General features: G+C 41.0%; 1 pseudogene; it reads right to left on the reverse strand.

Moving 5' to 3' along the window:
- Positions 1 to 21,114, reverse strand: part of LOC134044432 (U4/U6 small nuclear ribonucleoprotein Prp31-like) — a 38,933-nt pseudogene that overhangs the window by 2,225 nt on the left and 15,594 nt on the right.

A 21,114-nucleotide genomic window follows, 5' to 3' on the forward strand; every position in this document is an offset into this window, starting at 1 on the left:
CAGCCTGATTCATGACACATTTAACAGGTCTCCAGTTTTAAACTGGTGTGTTTTCAGTATCTTGTTACACTGACAGTCCTGTTAAAATATGTGCATAAAAGCAGGTGCAACACTTGGTTTGATAAAAGTGGTTTTTAAATGTATGACTTTGAAATGGCAACCTCATCTGAAACCATACCAACAAAGCTTGCTGTGGAGTTGATGCATTTTACCTGAAAATTGCCCTCATGGATTTAAAATTCCCTTAGTACTGATTTAAAGCTTGTTTAACCTGATCTATCACCAGGCTTTAACTCGAGTTTAAAATTAGGGATGGGTCTTTGGCTTCACTTGCGACGTGTGTAGGCATTAGCGATACTTTAAAATGTTTCTTTTTGAGTGCTAGCGGGAGATTGTGTTGCAACACTGATTTTTGTCCTGAATAGGATGAGTTGAGGAGTATTAGTTTAGCTTACAGAAGCATCAAGTATATACAAGTTCACTGTGGGGTTGAATTTAAAGTACATTGGAATTCCATTAATCTCAAAATAGAAGCCATTCTGTCTTCTGCTATGTGCCAGTATTACTGGATGAGTACAACTGTGATGTTCCCCTATCCTATAGACAGTTTTCCTTCTGCTCTGCTAGGGCTTGTGAACAGTACAGGCAGAGAAATGAATGCTTTTAAGAGTTTGCAATCATGTGCCTGCTGCATGAAAGACTAATACTGTCTGTGATACAGAGTGCAAGTCAGGGGTCTCTGTGGTTTGTTTAAAAAAAAAAAAAAAAACAACAAAAACTGAGAAGAACAAGGTGATGCTTTCACATCTGTAATGCTTCTCCAAGTGAGATGGGGTGGAGGTTAAGGTTTGTATTTTTAACAGACTTGGTAAAATAATGCAATAAACAAGTGCAAATAGTTAATTTAATATGCTTTCTATTAATGGACCAAGCTATTTGTAAGAATGTTAATGTTGAGGGTTGGGTTTGATTCTTAGCTTGGCAAAAGAAAGCACTTACCTTTACAGAGCACAATGCAGGGCTGTCCATTTCTACATCAATGCCTCTTGCTATGAGCTCTGTTTTGGCAGAAAACTTTTAATTTATAATGTTAATTGTAGTTAATATAAACAGTATATGACTATGGCAGGGTTCAGGTAAAGCTGTTCTGGCAGCACTGGCACACAATTGTTTCTCTTAGTTCATTTTGTGACTTCATAGGAAAGAAAAGACCTCCAGGATCAAGCACAACCTTTGATCAAAAACCACCACCCCACTCCCCCCTGACTAAACTACAGCACTGAGTGCCATATTCAGTTGTTTCTCAAACACCTCCAGGGATGGTGACTGCACCACTTCCCTGGGCAGCCCATTCCAATGCCCAATCACCCTTTCAGAGAAAAAATTCTTCCTGACTCCAACCTGAACCTCCTTTGGCCCAGCTTCAGACCATTTCCTCTCATCCTGTCCTGGTTGCCTTGGAGAAGAGACTGACCCCACCTTTCTACACCTCCTTTCAGGCAGTTGTAGAGTGATAAGGTGTCCCCCGAGCCTCCTCTTCTCCAGGCTAAACCCCCCCAGCCCCCTGAGCTTCTCTTTACAGGATTTGCCCTTTAGACCCTACTCCAGGTCCAGTGCCCTTCTCCAGATTTCCTCCCTTCACAATCCGTTATTTTAAAGCTTGTTGCCTTTGGTATTGAATTGCTATGTTAAAGCTGAGTGTTTGGGAGCATTTTTTAGTAGCCAGCTGTGAGACAAAATATGATGTCAAAAGCACTCTTCAGCTACTTAATTTTTAGAAGTCAGTAGACAGCATTTTTTTGGGAAATAGATGAGTTTTACTGTTCTTAGGAAAGCAGCAGAAGGTTGTCACAAACCTTGCTATAAACAGTGGGAGAGGTATGTGTATACAGCCAAGTTATCATGAATTCCAAAGAAAAACTTTGTGCTATGATTTGTAAACATCTTTAAGAGAAACTCAGAACACATAGCATTTTATTTTGAAACAAACAAGAGTAAATATCTTCAGAAAAAAAATTAACTTCTAATGGTGAATAACTTCTGCATTGACTTCAAATTATAAACAGAAAGTGCGCACGCAAGGAAGCTGACTTTACGGCATGAGAGAGGTGGAAGAAAATGCAAGTTAGGCAGGGGTAAGATGAGAAAACTGGAACCAGCTGAGCGTATTTACTGCTGTTTTGTTTGTTATAGCTACCTCATTCTGTTACTAATAGTCTTCAAGGTATCTGGTCTGGTGTTTCCAGTGCCACAGATGTTAGGATGAAACATGCAGCTGATGAAGGCCTGGACCTCTGCAGGAGTTGCCCACAAAAGCCAGCTGCAGAAAGCATCATGCTTTGTTTCAAAGAATGTCATCTGGATTAATTTCCGAAAGCCTACATTAAGTGTTTGTAGTTCTATAAGATCAGACAGAAAGTGAAACTGGATCCCAGCTGTTGCACCTGGTCCATGTATTCCTGGGGCCTGCATAACAAAACCCACAAGGACTGGCAGTGGAAGGAGCAGGAAGAAAGGCTCAAATGAAATTTAGAATTACAAAATCCCCCAGTAAGCAGAACCATGATACTTCTTTCACTAAATGTAACAGTGACAGCTGTACTTTATGGGCTACAAAGGTGTGTGCCTCTGTAGCGTGTTTTCTATTTTATTGATCTTTTGCTTTAGTGATATTTGAATTTTGTGATGGATACAGAAGTTTATGGCATTGGCTGAAATGAATTATCCTTTTAGCTTTCTCAATTACTTATTGATTTTGATACAGAGTCAGAAGATAAGGGGTCTTTTGAGCTGATTATCAAGAAAGAAACACTGATAAAATTGATAAATGCCTCTTTGTTTTTCTTAATCCATGATTACAGAGTTATTTACCATTATGTTGCATCATTGGGTAGAACATGGAATAACACTGAGGTGGAAAGAAAATTTTGCAGGCTTTTTTAGACCTGATATTGCTCATAACCTTTTAGGTCAGTAATGATCGAGAAGCCTTTGCATGTTATGAAGGTTTGTTTAGCAGCTTGTGTCAGGCTCAGGTGAAGATGTCACAGGAGGTGTCTTTGAACTTTCTGTGTGCAAAATAACCAGAGCCTGCCTGAAGTGACACAACAAAGCAGACAGGACTTTGCTCCTTCTGTCAAGTAATTCTTCAAAAGCTGATGTTGTGGAACATGTTTGTATTTCCACACCTCCCTTCAGAAGATAAGGTTAGTATCTTGCACATCTGCCCTCTTCTGGGATTAGAGTAGAAGAGTTAAGGAAACAGTGAGCCAGGGTTCACTGGTGCAGAATGTGTGAGCAGCTGCTTGCTTTGAGTGACAGAAAATAAATAGGGCTTCTGTTTACAAACTAAACATGTGCAGGTGCTCCAGAATTCATGGTGCCATGGGTGATGGATTTCAAGGGGATGGAGAGGGCTCCTAGGATTACAAGGAGACTACATATATATTTTTGAGATATTTTAAGAAACCAAACACTTGATAAATGAGACCTGCTTACATTGATATACTCTCCCAGGAACATATTTCTCATTTTGAGAAGCTATACTACTTTAAGAGTTTGGCATCTGTAGCTCCAGATTGATTTTGAGGCTGTAAAATCCACAAACATAACTTCAATCCAAGCCCAGCTCCTAATCAGTTTCTGTTGTTTTAAGTTTCTTGCATAAGATTCAGTCAATGGCATGCTCAGGAAAATCAACAGTTCCGCATACAGTTATTTGCTCATTAAATGTGCTACTCAGTGGCCAGGGTTGTGTTTTCTGCTTTTGGCCTGATATTTTAGCCCTGACGGTACTGTAAGAAATAAAAAATCAGGCTCCAGTAGTTCTAGCAGAGGACTAGTAGCAAGGCCTGCTTCATTCTGGGCTGCAGTGCAGGTGTTACCATGGTAACTTCTTAAGTGTCAAAGTACTCTGGGTCTGATGCCTACTGATTTTTGCCTTTTTTTTTTTAATATATTCTCTATGTTCTTGACACATATTTGTAACTCTGTAGTCTATGTACACACACATATATATATGTCTATGTATATGTCTATTTATGTCTGTATATGTTAATGTATGTCTATATATATATGTCTATACACACACACATGTATACATATATACACATATACACATCTATACACACATGTAATTTTTTCCCCCTGGACTCTGAAAATCCATCCAGGACCATCCAAAATCCTTCCAGGACCCCCTGACCTCCCCTCAATCCTCCCAAAACTTCTCCAAGATGCTCCAACCACAAATTGCTAAGTTTATAAAGAGTTCAGCCAAGTGACACTGGGGGGGTGGAATCCTTGGGAATTTGGGAGTAGTAACAAGGTGGGATTTAGGAATCCCACTGGGGTCAGTGGAATGGAGACCCTATTTTTGTACCCCTTGACTCTTAAGAAGCTTGGCCATGCTGGCGAAATATTTCTGGGTGGCCTCAGCCACTTTCTTCTTGGCTGCCTGCAGTCTGACCATCTCCAACCCCTGCAGAGGGGAGAAGGCCACACTTGAGGCTGTGCCCGAGCTGTGGTCCTGGATTGTGGATTTGCCCCCATAGATGACACTCTGCTTCTGCAGGGTCCTCTGCAGGGTTTTGCTGATCCCAACCTTGGTGGCCTCAGTGACTTGGGTCTGGCGCACGTGGCCACTGCCAGCCTTGCCCAGGTGGCCCAGGCTGAATCCGAAGTCCTCCTGGTAGGAATCCTCCTCGATCTCCCCAAAGCTTGTCCTGGTGGCTTGTTCACAGATGTCCATCATCCCAAGCGTTTCTTCATCTTCCAGTACTGCCAGCCCCCCTTTTCTCCCTCAGCCTGTCCAGCAGCGCTGGCAGCGGCTTCACTGGGGCTGCTCCTGCCCTTGTCAAACTTGTGCTCCTTCTCCTTCAGCTCCTAGCCCACCTTCCTGGCCAGGCTCTCATGGAAGCTGTCCTTGGCCACCACGAGCTGCACCACTTTTCTCCTCGAATCTGGCAGCAGGGACATCAGGAGATGTTGGAAGGATCCGGACGGAGGTTGCAGGCCAGCAGCTTGGACAGGGGCTCAGTCCCCATGCCACCCCCATGATCTTGGCAGCTGTGGAGGCCCTGAGGATGAGGGAGAGGCTGGGGGTGATGAGTGATGAAGGACATGAGGGACTCACCGTACTTGTGGACGCAGAGCTTGGCCCTGCTCAGCACCAGTGCCATGTCACACGTGTCCTCCATCCTGCCCAGCTTCTCCTCCAACAGGTGCTGCCATGCTGACCACCATGATGGTGACATTGGTCAAGAGCTGCTGCATGTTCTCATTGTTCTTACATTTATCCAGGGAATTACCCAATTCCTTGATGGTTCTTATGTAACCCAGGGTGTTGGGCACCAGTGACTCTAGTTCTGGGAACCGTTTGGAATATTTGTGGAATATATGAACTTGTGGGTGATGTTGAGCTCGTTCTCAATCTCTGCCATGAAGTTGTTGGTGTTCATGATCAGCTGGACTAAGGGGCTGCCTCCATTGGCCTCAAAACTTCGGCCACCCTGGGCTGTTGCATGATGAATTCCTCAATTTTCTGTCCAATGTATTCCTCAATTTTCTGCATGATCTCAGCAATTGCCTGGGACCCCCAGAGCTTGGTGATGCTCTGCATGGACTCCGTGGCCTCAGGCAGCTCCAGTTCCTCCCTCACATCCTCAGTCAGGAGCTCCTCCCCTTCCTTAGAGCCTTCGGCCTCATCCTCCTCCCCTGCCACCTCCTCCAGGTCCTCCAGCAGCTCCTCTGCCAGCGACAAGGCTGAGCTGGGAGCACCGGGAGCCCTCCTACTCCTGCTGTTTCCATCAGAGCCGTGCTGATGCCACTTCTGCCTGCCAGGAAAATCCCCAAAAAGCAACAGAGGAGTCCTGCATCCTTAATTCAAATACTGGGAGAGAGAGTCTACTGGGGCACTGTAGAGTTTTCTGCGAGGTTTGAGGTTTTGGAGGGTGCAGCCTGGTTTTATCTTCCTGGCTGCATGTTGGTCTCTTCCTTTCCCCATTGGCTACTGCATTGGCAACTAGTGTTGGAGATAGGACATTTGAAATGTTCACAGAATTTATTACAGTGGAAAAGACCTTTGATAGCATCAAGCCTTTGACCCAGGGGAAGGGAATTTCTGTTTCTTTCCAGGGCATTGTTCCACCAGGTGAAGTCCTGATGATCTTAACAAGCTCAACAGACTGGGAGTAGCAAAGAAGATACACAAAAGATAACGCCCATCAAGGGCCATTAATGAACCATCAACTCCGAACAATAAACCTGCTACAGCTGGAGACACCTGGTCTGGGAAAGGAGAGATAAGAATGATGACCTAATTAGCATCCGAGATGAAGAGATCTGTAACCAACAGGAAACCGAACACTAAAAAGTAACTTGGAACCAATATATCTCACTGGGTTTTGACTGTATGAAGTTTGTGAAAAATCAGGTAGAATTCACGTGTCATGGAATTATTTTCTCTGCACACCTGGGCTATGTGTGGATGAAATGATTTTTTGCACATCCTGGCCGGAAAAAGTAATGCCTTGATTCTCTAACATTGAAAATATTATTGGAGGGCTTTTGTTTTTCCCGCAGTTTCGGTGACACTAGGAAGATTCAGCCTTCCTGAACCACCTACCACATATTCTCCCCTTGAACCTGTTATATTACCCTGAAGTTCAGGCTTGTGCACACCCTTGACTGTTCTAGGAGCCAAGCTGTCTGGGCTCTGCAACCAACCTGCTGCCCAAAGTTGGTAGACATGTTAAGACCCATTTCAAAGGCATTAACACCCAGACCTTCACCATCAAGTTGTTCATAGAGACATTCGATTTCCTCTCACCCCTGTAGGGGGTGGACTTCTGTGGACATTTATCGGTAACTGCCTCTGGAGGCCTCCAATGAACATCAGCTTTTATATTACCTCCTATGCTAATCTTGTCTTGAAAGTGTGTGTTGTTTCATTTCTAGATTGAAAAAGCACTAGGTGCAGAAACTTTCCCAGCAGAGACCGGGGAGACATTTGATTCTGTCCATTAGCAATACGGGCTCTGAGATGTATCACAGCTGGGCATCTTACTGAAACCCAGTGGAATTAGAAGCTAAATGAGCTTTTGGAAATTTAATTCCTTGATAACACGTTTTCTGAGTAGTTAATGTGAGTGGATTCAATAGTATATGTAAGGGTGGCATGACTGGACCTCAGCTAAAATTGCAGTGGGAAAAGGAAATATTTATAGCCATGATCTGAGGGTTTCATTGTCCACTTGCCTCTGTATTCCAAATTATTCCTTGAAGACCTTCTGAAGGCAGCTGTTGAGGGAAGGATGAATGTTTCCAAACCTCTGCTGTGCAAGAGATTCATAGACTGCGTAAGCTGACTTCCAGTTAGTTGTCACCGTGGTCCTAAGCAGACTTGTCGCAGGATACGGGTGGCTGATGGGAAAAGGCAGCACATCTGTCTTCTGCTGACCTTAATCCTTGAAGCTGCTTGTTTTTGGTGGAATATGAGACCCCTGGCACTTCAAATCTGTGTTTGCTTTTCCAGAACATAGGAAAGCTGGCTCCCTGGCAATTGTTATAGTTTCATTAAGATCTGAGATTTTTATGGGGCAGAACATTTTGTGCTGGTTGTGCTGCCACTTGACACCCTGGTGATGGGACCAAAAAAACCCCTGATTTGTTTGTGTGTACATATGTCCTGTCCTAAATGGGGATTGCATGGATTATTTCCTTTAATATGGTGACTGGCCAATAAGAAACACCCTCCAAAGGAGAACTGCAAATGTTCCCACACACCCTCTTAAATGCTCTAACCCATGTGGCACTCTGAAGGTTCTCTTCTTAAAGCAGGCAGAGCTGGTGTTGGAATAGCACCCAGGCTTTTCCTTGGTCCTTCAAGGGGATTTACTGTAGTCTCCCTCCTAAACAGAGGCCAGACCAAGTGAAATCCACAAAAAGGTTATTAATAATACCTGCCAGGAGAGAGCAGAAGAAAAAAACAGAGGAGACAAAAAGGCCACAAAATATCATCACGTGAACTTGTCAGGCCCATGAATGAAATAGCTCAGCCTCCTGACACTTCTCTGACCAGATGCAATGTTTTCAGTTCCAGCTTTCTGGAATAGCTGCATGACACAGTGACCATAGAGATGACCTCTGTCTGGTCAGAGCCAGGGGGCCCATAAAAATATTATCCACAAATCAGAGGCTACCTCTGCAGACCTAGTGGGGAGATGGTTTATAGGACTTTTGGCTGGTGAGCTCATCAGGTGAAGAGCTGGAGGACTGGAGGTGGCTGCAATCCACTATTTGCTGGTCATTCTCTGACCCTTCATCTTCCCTCTGAAGATTTCCACATCAAATGTCGTGGGAGCCCTCTAAAGCTCAGAGCTTTTTTTTTGACTGTGCTAATGTAAAATTGTTTGACCACTGTATGTTGTGTATTGAAAACTGATGTATACCAGTTCAGGGGCTTTGTTTTTGGCTTGAGTTCCAGATCCTTTTGCTTGCAAGTGGTACAAATTCTGAAACAAAAAGTATGAAATGATGCATAGTGCCTTTCAGATACACATACCTTTTTAGTATAGGTAAGAGCAGGTTATAGAAGGGAAGGGGATTTAAACCTAGGGTCTTTCAGGTTATACAACCAGCTCTGGGTTAACTGTTTTATAAATGGTTTGGAAAAAAATTTCAAGTGTTGGTGCTCCTTAATTAACTAGTATCTGAGTTCTCTGTACCAGCTGGACATTAAGTGTCAGTTCACAGACAGGGTTTGTTTGCGTTCATTCTCATGCTTGCTCTGAGTCATAATTTTCATACAGTTATAGGAACGAACTTGTTTGAACATTCCTAGTTGAGCGTAAAAAGAATATTTTCCCATGAGTATCATCTTTTTGGCACTTACGTGAAAAGGAGCTGCTGTGGAGACTGTTCTGTGTGCTTGGGAAGATTTTACTTTGAAATCTCTTCATAAAGCAGAAAAAAAATATTTCAGTATCAGTCAAGACACAGAAGGTCTGCAGAAATACAAACTTCACCCAGCTCTCTGGGGTATTGATAAATAGCACTGTATTTTCCAAGATTCTTGGGGGTGAAGTTGAAGTTAAGGGCCATCTTTTTCAACAATATCTGAGGAAACCTTGTGACCTATTTGAACAAACAAAATATGCTTCTTGGTTTTGTATGGGCCAATTCCATCTTGTTTTGTGATGATTAAGTAACTGGGAAAATTTGATGGTGGTTTCTTGGGATGGAAAGAGTTCTGCCAAGTTCAATTGTTATATGCTAATTTTGTTGAAGTGAGTACTGTCTTAATGACACTGTCAGCTTGTGATACTGTGACTGTAACTGATATCTGGTGTGTTTTTGTTTTTGGTTTGGCAGGTAACATCATACTGAGGGAAAGCTGCATTTTGTCTGGGATTCTGAATGCAGTTTTCCCTGCTTTGTTTTTGATCTGAGGTTTGTAGGAGGTCAGTGGGGGATGATGGCTGGGAACAAATGAAAGTGTGCCAGTACAGAAAGCTGCAGTGCTGTAATTGAGCATGTGTTGCTGTAATGTGTGAATGACTGGCATTCTGGGAGCTAGGACACAGATTGTTGCTAGCTCCTTCCCAAGGTTATTTCGGAAGTGCACAGAGCAGCTGGCAAGGTCTGGGGCAGGTTTAACTCTCTCCTGGCTTTCATGTGCATGCTGCATTAAAAGTTAAGTACACATCAAGAAACAGTTTTTCTCAGCATAAGATTCTTTTCTTCTGTAACTTGTTTGACCTCAATACTAAATCCCTTGGCCACCATCTGAATGAATTACATAGTCTAAGACATGCAAAACCAAAAAAACCAGAAAACCGGAATAAGTTTTGTTGGGGTTGGGTGATTGTTTTTGAAAGGGGATTGTTGAGCGGAAGTGAGATGTCAAAATAATGCGATGTTTATTGGGAGCTAACATTACAGTATAGCCAGACATTAACTGCCCTGGAAACAACCTGTAGGATGCAAGGAAAAAACTTTTCATCAGTCACCACTGTGCTGTCCAACTAGATAAGTGAGGATACAGATTGCCACTCTTCCTACAAAAGGCTTGCTCCACAGCTGCACACTGTCTGCTAATAAAATGTACACTGTAACATAATTTCCTTTACATTTCATCTGAACTTTGTAGCTATTTGGTAAACAGACTTGGTATCATAAAATATTAATAGGCAGGAGAAAGTATAATTGATATGGGAAACAAAGTGCCATTGCTACTTAATATCCTATTAGACCTGTCTTGTTCCTCTACAATTCAGATGTAGGATTAATTGTTGAAAAGATACAGTATGAAGTCATGGAGACAGATCAGTAATTCAAGTGAAATACAAAAGTGACTAGTGACAGCATTTTTCATGGCCTCTTAAGATTTTATAATTAGCACTTTTGAAACTTGAATTTTCCTTGAAAAAATTTAGCGGCATGTTTTTATTCAGGTGAAGAAAAATGGATGAGTGTGGTGAGTCACTATGGATGCTTGCTGTGCTTAAGAAGTTGTTCATGGATGTCCCCCCCCCTGTTGCACTTTCAGATGGCTTGAGATTATTACGTCATTAAAAAATCTAGAGATGAGCAAATCAAGGTGTCTAGGTGTATATGGAAGCTAAAAGTCACTGCATAAAATAGGCGAGGCCATCTTTCAGCACTTGTGTGCTGTGTTTACCTTTTATTAGTTGCACATTACACAGTACCTTCTGCTGCCCAGTTTGCTTTGAGGCACAGCTGCAGTATGCCATCTAATTCACAAAAGGCTATTCATGCTGCTCATCCTTTAATGTTGAATATAATCTTATTTGCAATGTGTTTTTTTTTTTTTTTTTTTTTTTAAATCCTTAGGTATGCTTCCTGTCTTCTGACAGTATGTGTCTGAAGTGTTGTTTGAGGGAAGGGAATGCCTCTTGGCTGGCAATTACTCTACAGTAATCAAAAGTGATTTTCTCTGTAGGTGTTACATAAACACAACGCTGGCCACAGCAGAGCTCAGTTTCCCCATGACCCGGTCCTGTAGGCATTTCTGTATCTGATGGAAGGCCTTACATCCCACAGATCTTCATTTCCCTGGTGTCTCTGTTGACATCTGTGCTGTCTGATAAGAAACATGAGAATAGTGTGGTGCTGCAAATACTTTTGCAGTAGAACTGTGTATTTTTCACTTTTTCTGTCTCTAGAAGAGGAAGTTCCTTTTAGTGCTGTACATGGAAACATCATATGTTCATTTTATGCCAAGGGCTTATTCTCTCCCAGGTACTCGTGTTTGACTTGAGACATGAGAACTGCATCCCCACGTGAAGAATAAGTTGAAAGTATAAACCAAATTGTTCAGTCAGTGCAGGCTGTGGTTTCTAAACCAAATTGAAACACGGTGGTGGTTCTCTGGTGGTTGATGGAGGTTGTTCACTGCATTTAAATTTTTTAAACTTTTTTTTTCTGCTTTAGGCTCTATTTCTCTCTGCTCTCCCTGTTCTCAAACCTTACAGATTGCCCGCAAGTGTTTTTATATGAATAAATTGTAGATTTTGGAAAAAGAAAAAAGATGAAACCCAGTTTATTATTTTTCACCCTGCCTCTGCTGGAAGGGAAGCATAAGCAAAATACACATTTTCAGATCAGTGATAATAATTGTCAGCATATGTTGTCCAGAACCTTCTATAATGAGCACTTCTTTGTCCATTTATTTTTTCTCATGGAGTCTCAGGTCTACCTTGTCCATTAGGTACATGTGTGATGTGTAAACATTTTGTACTGATATTCTTTCATAAACTGGAACTAAAAGAAATGTTGAGGCATTGACAACTCTCAGAAAAAAAACCCTGTGTTGACTTAATGCCATGCTCAGTGATACAGAAATATTTCCAGTGTATTTTCCATGAAATTATATACTGGATTTCTTTCTGTATTAATATGACAGAAAAGGAGAGGTTTTGTTTGTTAAAGGTCAGATTATATAAAAAAAGATGCACTGTTTTGGGGGGATTCTTCTTGCACATGTGCACTTTTACTGGGTCAGATGTGGGTGGCCTGCGTTGATAAAGTCAAATATCTGAGTAGGCTGCTTGTGGACTATTCAGTAAACAGCTCAAGTACTGTGTCTAGAAGTGCCTTAAAACACTGTCATGTAATATTTTTGGCACAGTATATTGCAAAATCTTTGGTAGTTTTCTTACGATAATCTCTTTGCCCTAACCATACTGTTAGATCTCTGTAGAGTTATTGGAAAAAAGTCTCTCTGGTAACACTGAAAGTAATTTATTCTCTCTTGATCAACTTTTCCTTTCATCTTGTGCATCAAAACCCCTTAAAGGGCTATAATGGGCCAGATTATCAGGATATTAATGCAGTGTTCTCCTACATAACAGCCTTCACATTATTTGCTTAATTTAGATTTTTTTTCATCTCCCTGTTCCCTGTATGTACACAGGATGTTGCAAACAACAGGCAGCTCTATTTTAAGACACTGAAAAGTTTCACAGTTTACACATCTTGTTTTCACAGTTGATGTTATAACTTGATGGTTTCAGGATAGGTCAAAAATGCAGGTAGCTTGCTAAGCACCTTATTTTGTGAGGGAGGAAAGTAAAAAGATGGTGCTTCAGGAAACTGAGAACACCTGAAACTACTTTTATATGTATTGGGCATGTCTCTTCTATTTTTTGTTTTGGTTTTGTGGATTGTTCTTTGTTTGGAGGTTTTTTGTGGTTTTAATTGTTGCTGTTGGCTGTCTGATTTCAGGATTTTATAAACAGGCTGAAATTTGACTTTGAGCTCTGTATTTGACGAGCTGCTCCTGGACAGTGGTATGAACACATAGGTGATGAAAGGAAGCATAGATTTTCCTTCCTGGTATATCAGCCCAGTACACTGGGCTACCAAGTTAAATATTAAAAAAAAATAACTCCACAACTCACCTACTTTTACTCCTACCTGCAGTTGAGATGTTTATCAACATCTGATTACCATAACTAAAATATTCATATATAATCAGTGAAGAATAATCTTGTTGGGTCTTTCACTGCATGCTTTCTTGCCGCTGCTTTTTTTGGGGTGGATATTCTGTCTGGCACAGTGGTTGGAGCAGAAAATTGAGACTGGAAACTAAGTTTGGTATTCCAGTAGTGTGAATCATGTGACAGAAGAAAACAGGCACACTTTGTGTCTATTTAGTGGCACCAGCTGGAATTTGTTTTAAACTGATGTGGTTTAAACTGATCCTAAGTGGATTTAGGCACACTGATCTTAAGATCAAAACTCCCTATGTCCCACGGTGGTAAAGCTGGAACCATTTATCTAGGTTCTTGCTTGTTTTGTCAGCATGGTGTCTGCATCTGTTCTTGTTTTTCTTTATTTTATAATAGAGCTCATATTCAGCTGTAACAAACTTGACTCGGTGTGGTTGCTTTCAATTTTTTCTTCCACTTGCACTCATTCTTAGGCTGCCTCAGAAGCAAGCCTGGGATATTTGGGGCTGTGGCTGTCAGCAAGAAAGGTACTGTGAGCTTGAACAGGCAGGGGGAGCCTCCAAGAGGCAGGTGAAAAACAAAAATTGATTTTAAAAAGCTCCCAGAAGGCAAAAGCTTGGGCTGAGCCACTATAAAGCTCTGTCTGGGCCAGGATCACATCACAAGAGTTCTGAACACATTTTAGCTTGTAATTTAATGAAAACTCAAAGACGAAAAGAAAGTTTTAAAAATATCATTGTATTAATAAAATAAAGTGTTTTGGAAGATGTACCCTGGATGTAGCAGCCACCAAGAATTAAAAATTTAAAAACTAACCAAACAACCAAAAATCAATTTACCAATACTTTTAGAATAAAAGCAATGAAACAAACCTAAAACCCGTTCTCTTTGATGCAAAGTTGTGTGAGCCTTAGGTATGGCATGGCTTAGTGTCATCCATGGAAAAAATAAATACGAAGTATACCTGCTTTCATAATTTGGGAAATGGATGTTATCAGCTTTGATTTTTCAGATTCCTGTTCATCAAGCACTGAGGTAGCAGTCAGGATGAAAATCTATCTTACTGGTTAAAGCAGCAATAACCCTCCCCATAGCTGCAATAATAAAGTTCTTTTCTAATTTAAAAGAACAGCATTTTGAAGCATTAAATTTTCCAGATGAAGAAAATACATTAAAATAAATTAGATTAACTTAGAAGCTTCTGATTTAATAGTATCAATGGATAAAAAGCTTTAGAAGAATGTCTTGTTCAGAAGCTTAGAATTGGAGTATGAGTTTTATTGTGGGAAACTGTTTCTTTGTGAAACCAAAAAGACAAATTCCTTACTAGTTTTATCATCTATTTATTTTTCCTGTTATGATTCAGACAAACCAAAGGTTAACAAGTCAGCCTTTCATATTTGACAAGCTGTGACTCAGCTCAATTAAAAAAAAAATAAAATCATACATTCAATGGGAAATAGCACTCTAGACTCTTTTGTTACACAGAAGTCTGAAGAATTGCTGGTTGTCTTCATGCGCACATGTGAAAACTCATCAGCTGATATTTACTGTGCTTTCCTTCCAGGCCTTACTGCCCTTCCTCCTAGTGCCAAGCAAGAGGACTCAGATTAACTTTTTCCACAAAAGAAAAAGTTGTGGAGCAGTAAGGTCAGCTGAACTGCTTGGAAGGAGGATTGTCATCAGTCTTTTATGAAGTAAATGTATCTTTAAACTTTACTGCCTTCACTAAGAGTTCCATAGGAAATGTACAGCACCAAATAATGGTATTTAGCAACTACTGTTCTCTGAAGAAATGTCCTGATTTATTTTCCTCTCCAACCAGTTTCTCCATTGCACTTTTTCGTAGCATGTCTGATTGCTTCAAATGGAACAGTAATCACATTTTCTTCCATTTACTATGCAGAGTTTGAGAGTGTTTTATGAGCATGTAACTTATTATTTCCCTGTCCCTTTATTTATGTGTGTGCTGCAATAAGAAAACCCAACAAATATTATATATCTTAAATTTCAATGTATTTTGTGTGCTGGATTCCCTGGCATGCAAAATTTTGTGTCAAATATTTTCTTTAGTAAAGGACATCTGTGTAGTTGAATGTGTTTTATAAGCCAACCTATTCAATTCCACTGATGTAGAGATTATACTGCTGCACCAGAATTTTCCAATGTTAAACACTGCTGGCATTTAGCCTGTAAAGGTAAAGTCGGATTTCAGATCTGGCTTTAATTTTTTTTTTTTTTTTTTGAGTGTCAAAGTAATGTGCAATTTTAAAATCTAAAAATGGTAGTTAGGACCCAAAATGCCAGTTCATTTCTAAAAGGATTTAAACCTCTGAGGTATTTTGGTAATTTCTTATATTTCATTTGTACAGGTAAAATGACTACATTAAAAGCCTAATGAAAAAACCTTGATACATTATTGTAGTGTAAAGGTAAAGTGACTCCAGTAATTGGAAAACAGAAAATAAATATTCTACCTAGTTTGTGATTAGTCCAAGTGTGCATCTTAACTGTTTAAAACTCAGCATTACTTGATGATAGTGATGTGTATTTGCAGAGTCTGCCTCCCTCTTAGAAATAATGTAGTAGTGATCTTCGTATCCTTTCTAAGTTATTTCAGAAACTGAGAAGACTCTGGGATCACAGTATAACTCAGGTTGCAGGTTAGTATCTAGTCTAACTATAGTTCAAATGTTTCCCTGGATTAAGTAGTCATGAATATTGTCCCATATTGGCATTCCCAGGGAACGCTCCTGAGCTGTATGCTCCAGTTACCTGAGGGCTGCTTTGTTAGGAGGTGCAGGAGAAGTTTTTCAGGAGTATAAATGCAAATTTTGGGCCTGTTGCCAGCTTTGTGACCCTTTGTCTTCTGCACTCTGCTCTTTCTGTTTTTATACCTGGAGAGTGCTGTGTTTGTCTGTGCTCAGCTGGATGTCTGATCTGCTGCAGGTGCTTCATGCCTGAAAGTAAATTTTGTGTAAGAGTTTAACTGAGAAAAGGCTTAAGGAGAGGCTGCTTGAGTTGATGCCTGTTTTAGGTCAGCTGTCCCACATTTGGGAGCACAAGTACCAGCCAAGGGGATCATGTTGTGTGCAGTTAAAGTATGTTTTGCTACCTTCCCACTCTGATAAACTGAAGTAGCTCTGACTGAATTTAATTTCTGCATCTTATGCCTCTGTAGTTTGGCTCAGTCAAGATGGCCCTTTTAAAAGGAGTTCATGATTTAAGCTCCAGATACTGCAGTAAAAAGAAAAACAACTGAACAAGTGAGTGATGGATCCTGAGATGAGATCATTGGGCAAGATAATGAACAACTCCTTTCAGAGATGAAATACTACCATAATTCTGGCAATGTTCTGGCTATCAGAGTTGAGTTACTATTGCCTTGGAGGTTTTGTAATCAGCCTGCTGGAGTGCAGCCTCGGTGCAGCCTCTTGTCTGCTAAAACACTCCAGTTAAATGACTGTCTTGGTGCACTTATGCTCCTTTATCAGACACTTGCATTCACTGTAGGCAGAGGCATAAGGGCAGTGTCCTGTGAGGGGATAATCACAACTGGACAGGCAAGTCAGCATTCATAGAGAAAACCAGCAAATGTGGAAGGGTGAAAAAGACTCTCGTGAGTCTGGCGAAGTGGCCAGTTTGTTGTCTGTCTCTGGACTTGCTCCAGAACCTCAGTTTTCCTTTCTGAACTGAGAGGCCCAGAGCAGGACACAGCACTCCAGGTGCAGCCTCAGCAGTGCCCAGTGCAGGGGGACAATCCCTGCCCTGCTCCTGCTGGTCACACTGTTTCTGAAACAGGCCAGGGTGCCATTTGCTTTCTTGGCCACCTGGGCACAGCTGGCTCATGTTCATCTGGTGTCAGCCAGCATCCCCGGGTCCTTTTCCACCGGACCATTTTCCAGCCACTCATCCCTCAGACTGTGGTGCTGCCTGGAGTTGTTGTGACCCAGCTGCAGCCTGGCACTCGGTCTTGTGTAATCTCATGATGTTGGCCTCAGCCCATTGATCCAGCCTGTCCAGATCCCTCTGCAAAGCCTTTGTACCTTCCAGTAGTTCAGCACTCCCATCCAGCTTGATGACATCTGCAAATTTGCTAATGATGGACTCAATCCTCTCACCCAAATCACCACTAAAGATATTAAACAGGACAAGTAACACTGGACAACTCTCTGGTCTTGTGCAGTCTGTTGAAGCTGCAGGTTCATCAGAGAAAATCTGGGCTTGAAATGCTTGTTTTGCCTCATCCAAAGAACCAGTGCTTTACATACTTTGTGTTGTGCTTGTACTTCAGTGCTGTGGTACACTGTATCTCTAGCCCTCATTAACTCTAAAGTAGTAGCTATTTTCTGTGTATATGGTAAAGTAAGATTTGAACAAGTCAGACTACTAATCTAGACAAGGTCGAGGAGAAAAGGTTATTCTCAAATTGTTCTAACTAGTGAAGCTGCTGCTTTTTGTCTGGATGCTTTGGATGAAGGACAAACAGTAGTTGGTGGGACCAGACCAGGCCTGTAATAGCCATGGAATATCTCAGGTTGGAAAGGTCCCATAAGGATCATCAAGTCCAATTCCCTGCTCTTCACAGGACTATCTAAAACTAAAATACATGACCAAGAGCATCATCCAGACACTTCTTGAACTCTGTCAGGCTTGGTGCCCATGACCACTTCTCTGGGGAGCCTATTCCACTGACCACTCAATTTCTCACTGGGCCACTCTCTCAGAATCTTTTCCTTATGTCCAGTCTGAACTCCCAGGATGCAGGATTAGAATATGTTTGAGCAAAACAACTTCTAAGGCATACATTTAACCTAATTTAAAACACTCCTGTGGGTAGCAGACACACCTGCTGGGTCTCAGAAATTTGTCTAGCTATACTTGCTCATGTCTGTCTTGTCTTCACCAAGTATTGCCAGTTGCTGTATTTTCTTTTAAAACAAGTTTATTGCTAAATATTTCCTCTCTGATTAAATAGTTTAGTGATGACTGGATGTTGCTGAGTTTTTCTTCTCAGTATGCCTTACCAAATGTTTCAGCTCTATTAACAGTAGAATACAATGGAAACAACATATAGTTCTTGTGCAAGACAGTATTTTTTTCACCAGCAGTTTGCTGACCCTTTTTCCAGTATCTCCTAATTTTTCTCATGGACCATACTTCAGAGACTGCAGGAAATTTCTAATAATGATTAGACATAGCACTGAGTAGTTCCTTAGAAGCTTCCAGGGTCAGCTCAGATGATTTTCAACCATGCTCTGAAATGGTTTTCACATTTTCAGGCTTCAATTTTTCAGCCAGTTACTTATATTTGCTGTATCATTTAGATTTAATCTAAAGGTTAGTGTGAATACAAGAGCACTTATGATTTCTGCAATGGGGATGGGACAAGTAATTTTGAAAACAAAATGAAGTGAGTAGTTCAGGTGTCCATGATGCAGTCTACCTAAAGCCATTTGCCTGTGTGAGTACCAGTCTTAGTGTGGCACTTGGTAAAGGATAAATCAGAAGAAAACTCAGCATACTTCAGTGAATTCTAATATCTATGTTTTACTACATCTTTTCAGAACTGTGGATGATCTGGCCTCCAGCTGAGGCACAAAGGTACTACTAATTACTGAGGAAAAGGAATGTCAGTGTGGTGGTGTGAGCTAGCAAAGCTTTCAGAAGTAATGCTTGAACTGTAGGTTCTTTTACAAAGATTTGGTTTACCCTTCTCTTTCTTTAAAGCTAAGGTAAACCTTTACCTCCTTGGAGACTCTGATATGAAGCAGATTCAGGCTGCGGCTCTGATGTTGGTGTTATGTCAGTTTTCTTACAGTGAAAATTGCAATTGCAATAATAGTATGGATAAAAAGAGAATTTCCAAAATTTCATACAGAAAATCATCAAATGCTGCTTTTGCAGAGCACAGCTTAAGATGTGCTTTGTAGTCCCTCTCTCTTTGTGTGAGTTTCCTGGTCTGACTGTCCTTTCCGAAGTCACTCAGTTCAAAATGGTCAGCAGATGGGATTCTGCTGGTAAAGTCAAGCAGATGAATGGCACTATTGCATTCATGTGTGTGCCAGCAGCTCAGCTGAACTACCAGGCATCAGTATCAGCCCTTAAAAGTTCAGCTCTGGAGGTACTCTGTATGATGGTGCTGATGAAGGGAGGCTTTCATGCTGTAGGAGAAGTGGATCATGAAAATTACATGCGACAGCCACTAGGGAAACTCAGCTATTGCAGAGGCCCCGTGCAAGGCTGAGTAATGCTGAATAACACTGGTGAAATATTACTGCTGATAGAAACAAGAGGCCTGGAGGCTGATCTTGCAGATACTTGTCTGTATATTCTTTTTAATACAAAGAAGTAATTTATCAACAGGAGTAGCTTCAAATGTGGTTAGGAGATCCCTGCAACAAATGACCCTGAATCTGCGTGTTGATGTGAATGCGTGCATGGAGTTTAGTCTAATTAGCAAACACACAGTGTAGCATGTTAGGGCAATTATTGCCTGTACAGGGAACCATGGCCATTGAATGTGGGGTTTTTTCACCATCTGGGAGGTGAGGACATAACTTGAGCTATTATTTTGCTAATACCTGTGAAAGCTAAGACAGAGCACATAATAAATGAAAAAGATTTTGTGGGAATCTTGCCAATGTAGTGTTTTTGGAAAATGGTGAAGAAGGAGTAGGTTTACCTTTTTAGGTAAGGGACTTTGTGGGAAGGAAAATTAGCTGTAATTTTCCATTAAACGTTGCTTGAAGTTTGAAGAGGAAAGAAAATGGAGAGTCCTAACATCACAGAATGCCCAGATCACATCATGCAGACTGCAGAGTTCATAGGTTATTTTAGGTTATAAAGGGTTCTTAAAGCTACATAAAATTGTGTTCTAGGTAAACACCCTAACATCAGTTATTGGAATAGTCTTACTGCTGTGTTACCACTGATAAGGCAGTTTCCACTGTAGGAATCTCTACTAATTAAAGGTTAAAATTACTGAGCTTTTATGGGAGCTTAAATGTCGTAGAGATCCCTTACAGAAGAACTTCAAGTAAGATGGTAATGATGGATCTAGAAACATGGAGATGAAGAACAGGTAGAAACACTTTTTATGGATATCTGAAATATTAGGTTATTTTTGTAAGGAAAAAAGTGGGGAGGAGTGTCTGTGGGAGAAATATTTTTGGCATTTAACAGATAACAATTTGTATGGCATTCTGAGTATTGGATTTTCATTCTAGATAAGGCCAACTACTGTCAGTGCTATCAGAAATGCGAATTTTTGGCTCCTTAGTGAAAAGTTGTGTCAAATATTCTTCCTGACCACAACAGCCATACTTTGGTGCTTGGCCGAGCAGAGCTTGTGTACTGTTCCAGTTGCACAGCAGGCCTGGACTCTAAGATCCTGTTTTCATTTTCTTCAAGCAGCACTGGATGTTCAGAGTGAGCATGATGATCAGCACATTGCCATTGAGTAAATGGACAACCAAATTATGTCCAGAACATAATTGCATTTCTTTAACATATACCTTTTTTTTATTTTAAGAATAGCCTTTTACAGGTGCTGCTCTTGTCACGACACAAACAGAAGAGAACCTTATCTGAAAGTCTGCATGATGCACTGAATTGTTTAATCCATTTTAGAGTAAGGGCAGAACTGCTGTGCAGGACAGTGTTTTAGCATGTAGCACAGAATGTATGTATTGTCTTTACAGTTTCTGTTGTAAGCATTTTGCTTGTTTGTACATGGCCCGGGGTGGCACGTGGCTAAGAGAGCAATATACCTGTCTTAGGAAATAACTGTTTCCTATTTCCCAAAGCCTGAAAGCAGAAAAATTAAGTTTTTACCAAAGAATCATGGCTGCATTTGTATTGGCTTTTAAAGTAGACTTTTCTGTGTGTCTGTAGCAGAAGAATACACTGCCTGTGTTGACATGGGGGGCTATAGCATTCAGGAGGAATGCTGAGCTGTTAAGTTGTATAAATGAATAATGTCTTGCAACAGTTGGCCTTGACAGCCTTACACTTTCTTAAGCGGATTTACAATCATCTAATATTTGCACACCTCCTTTCAACACTCAAAGCATCAGCTTCTCTTTAGACACCATAAATCTAGGGCTATTCTTTCAGGAGGAAGTTCCCCCCCAGTGATTTC

This window comes from Cinclus cinclus, chromosome 5 (genome assembly GCF_963662255.1).
Source record: "Cinclus cinclus chromosome 5, bCinCin1.1, whole genome shotgun sequence".
Classification (NCBI taxonomy): Eukaryota; Metazoa; Chordata; class Aves; order Passeriformes; family Cinclidae; genus Cinclus; species Cinclus cinclus.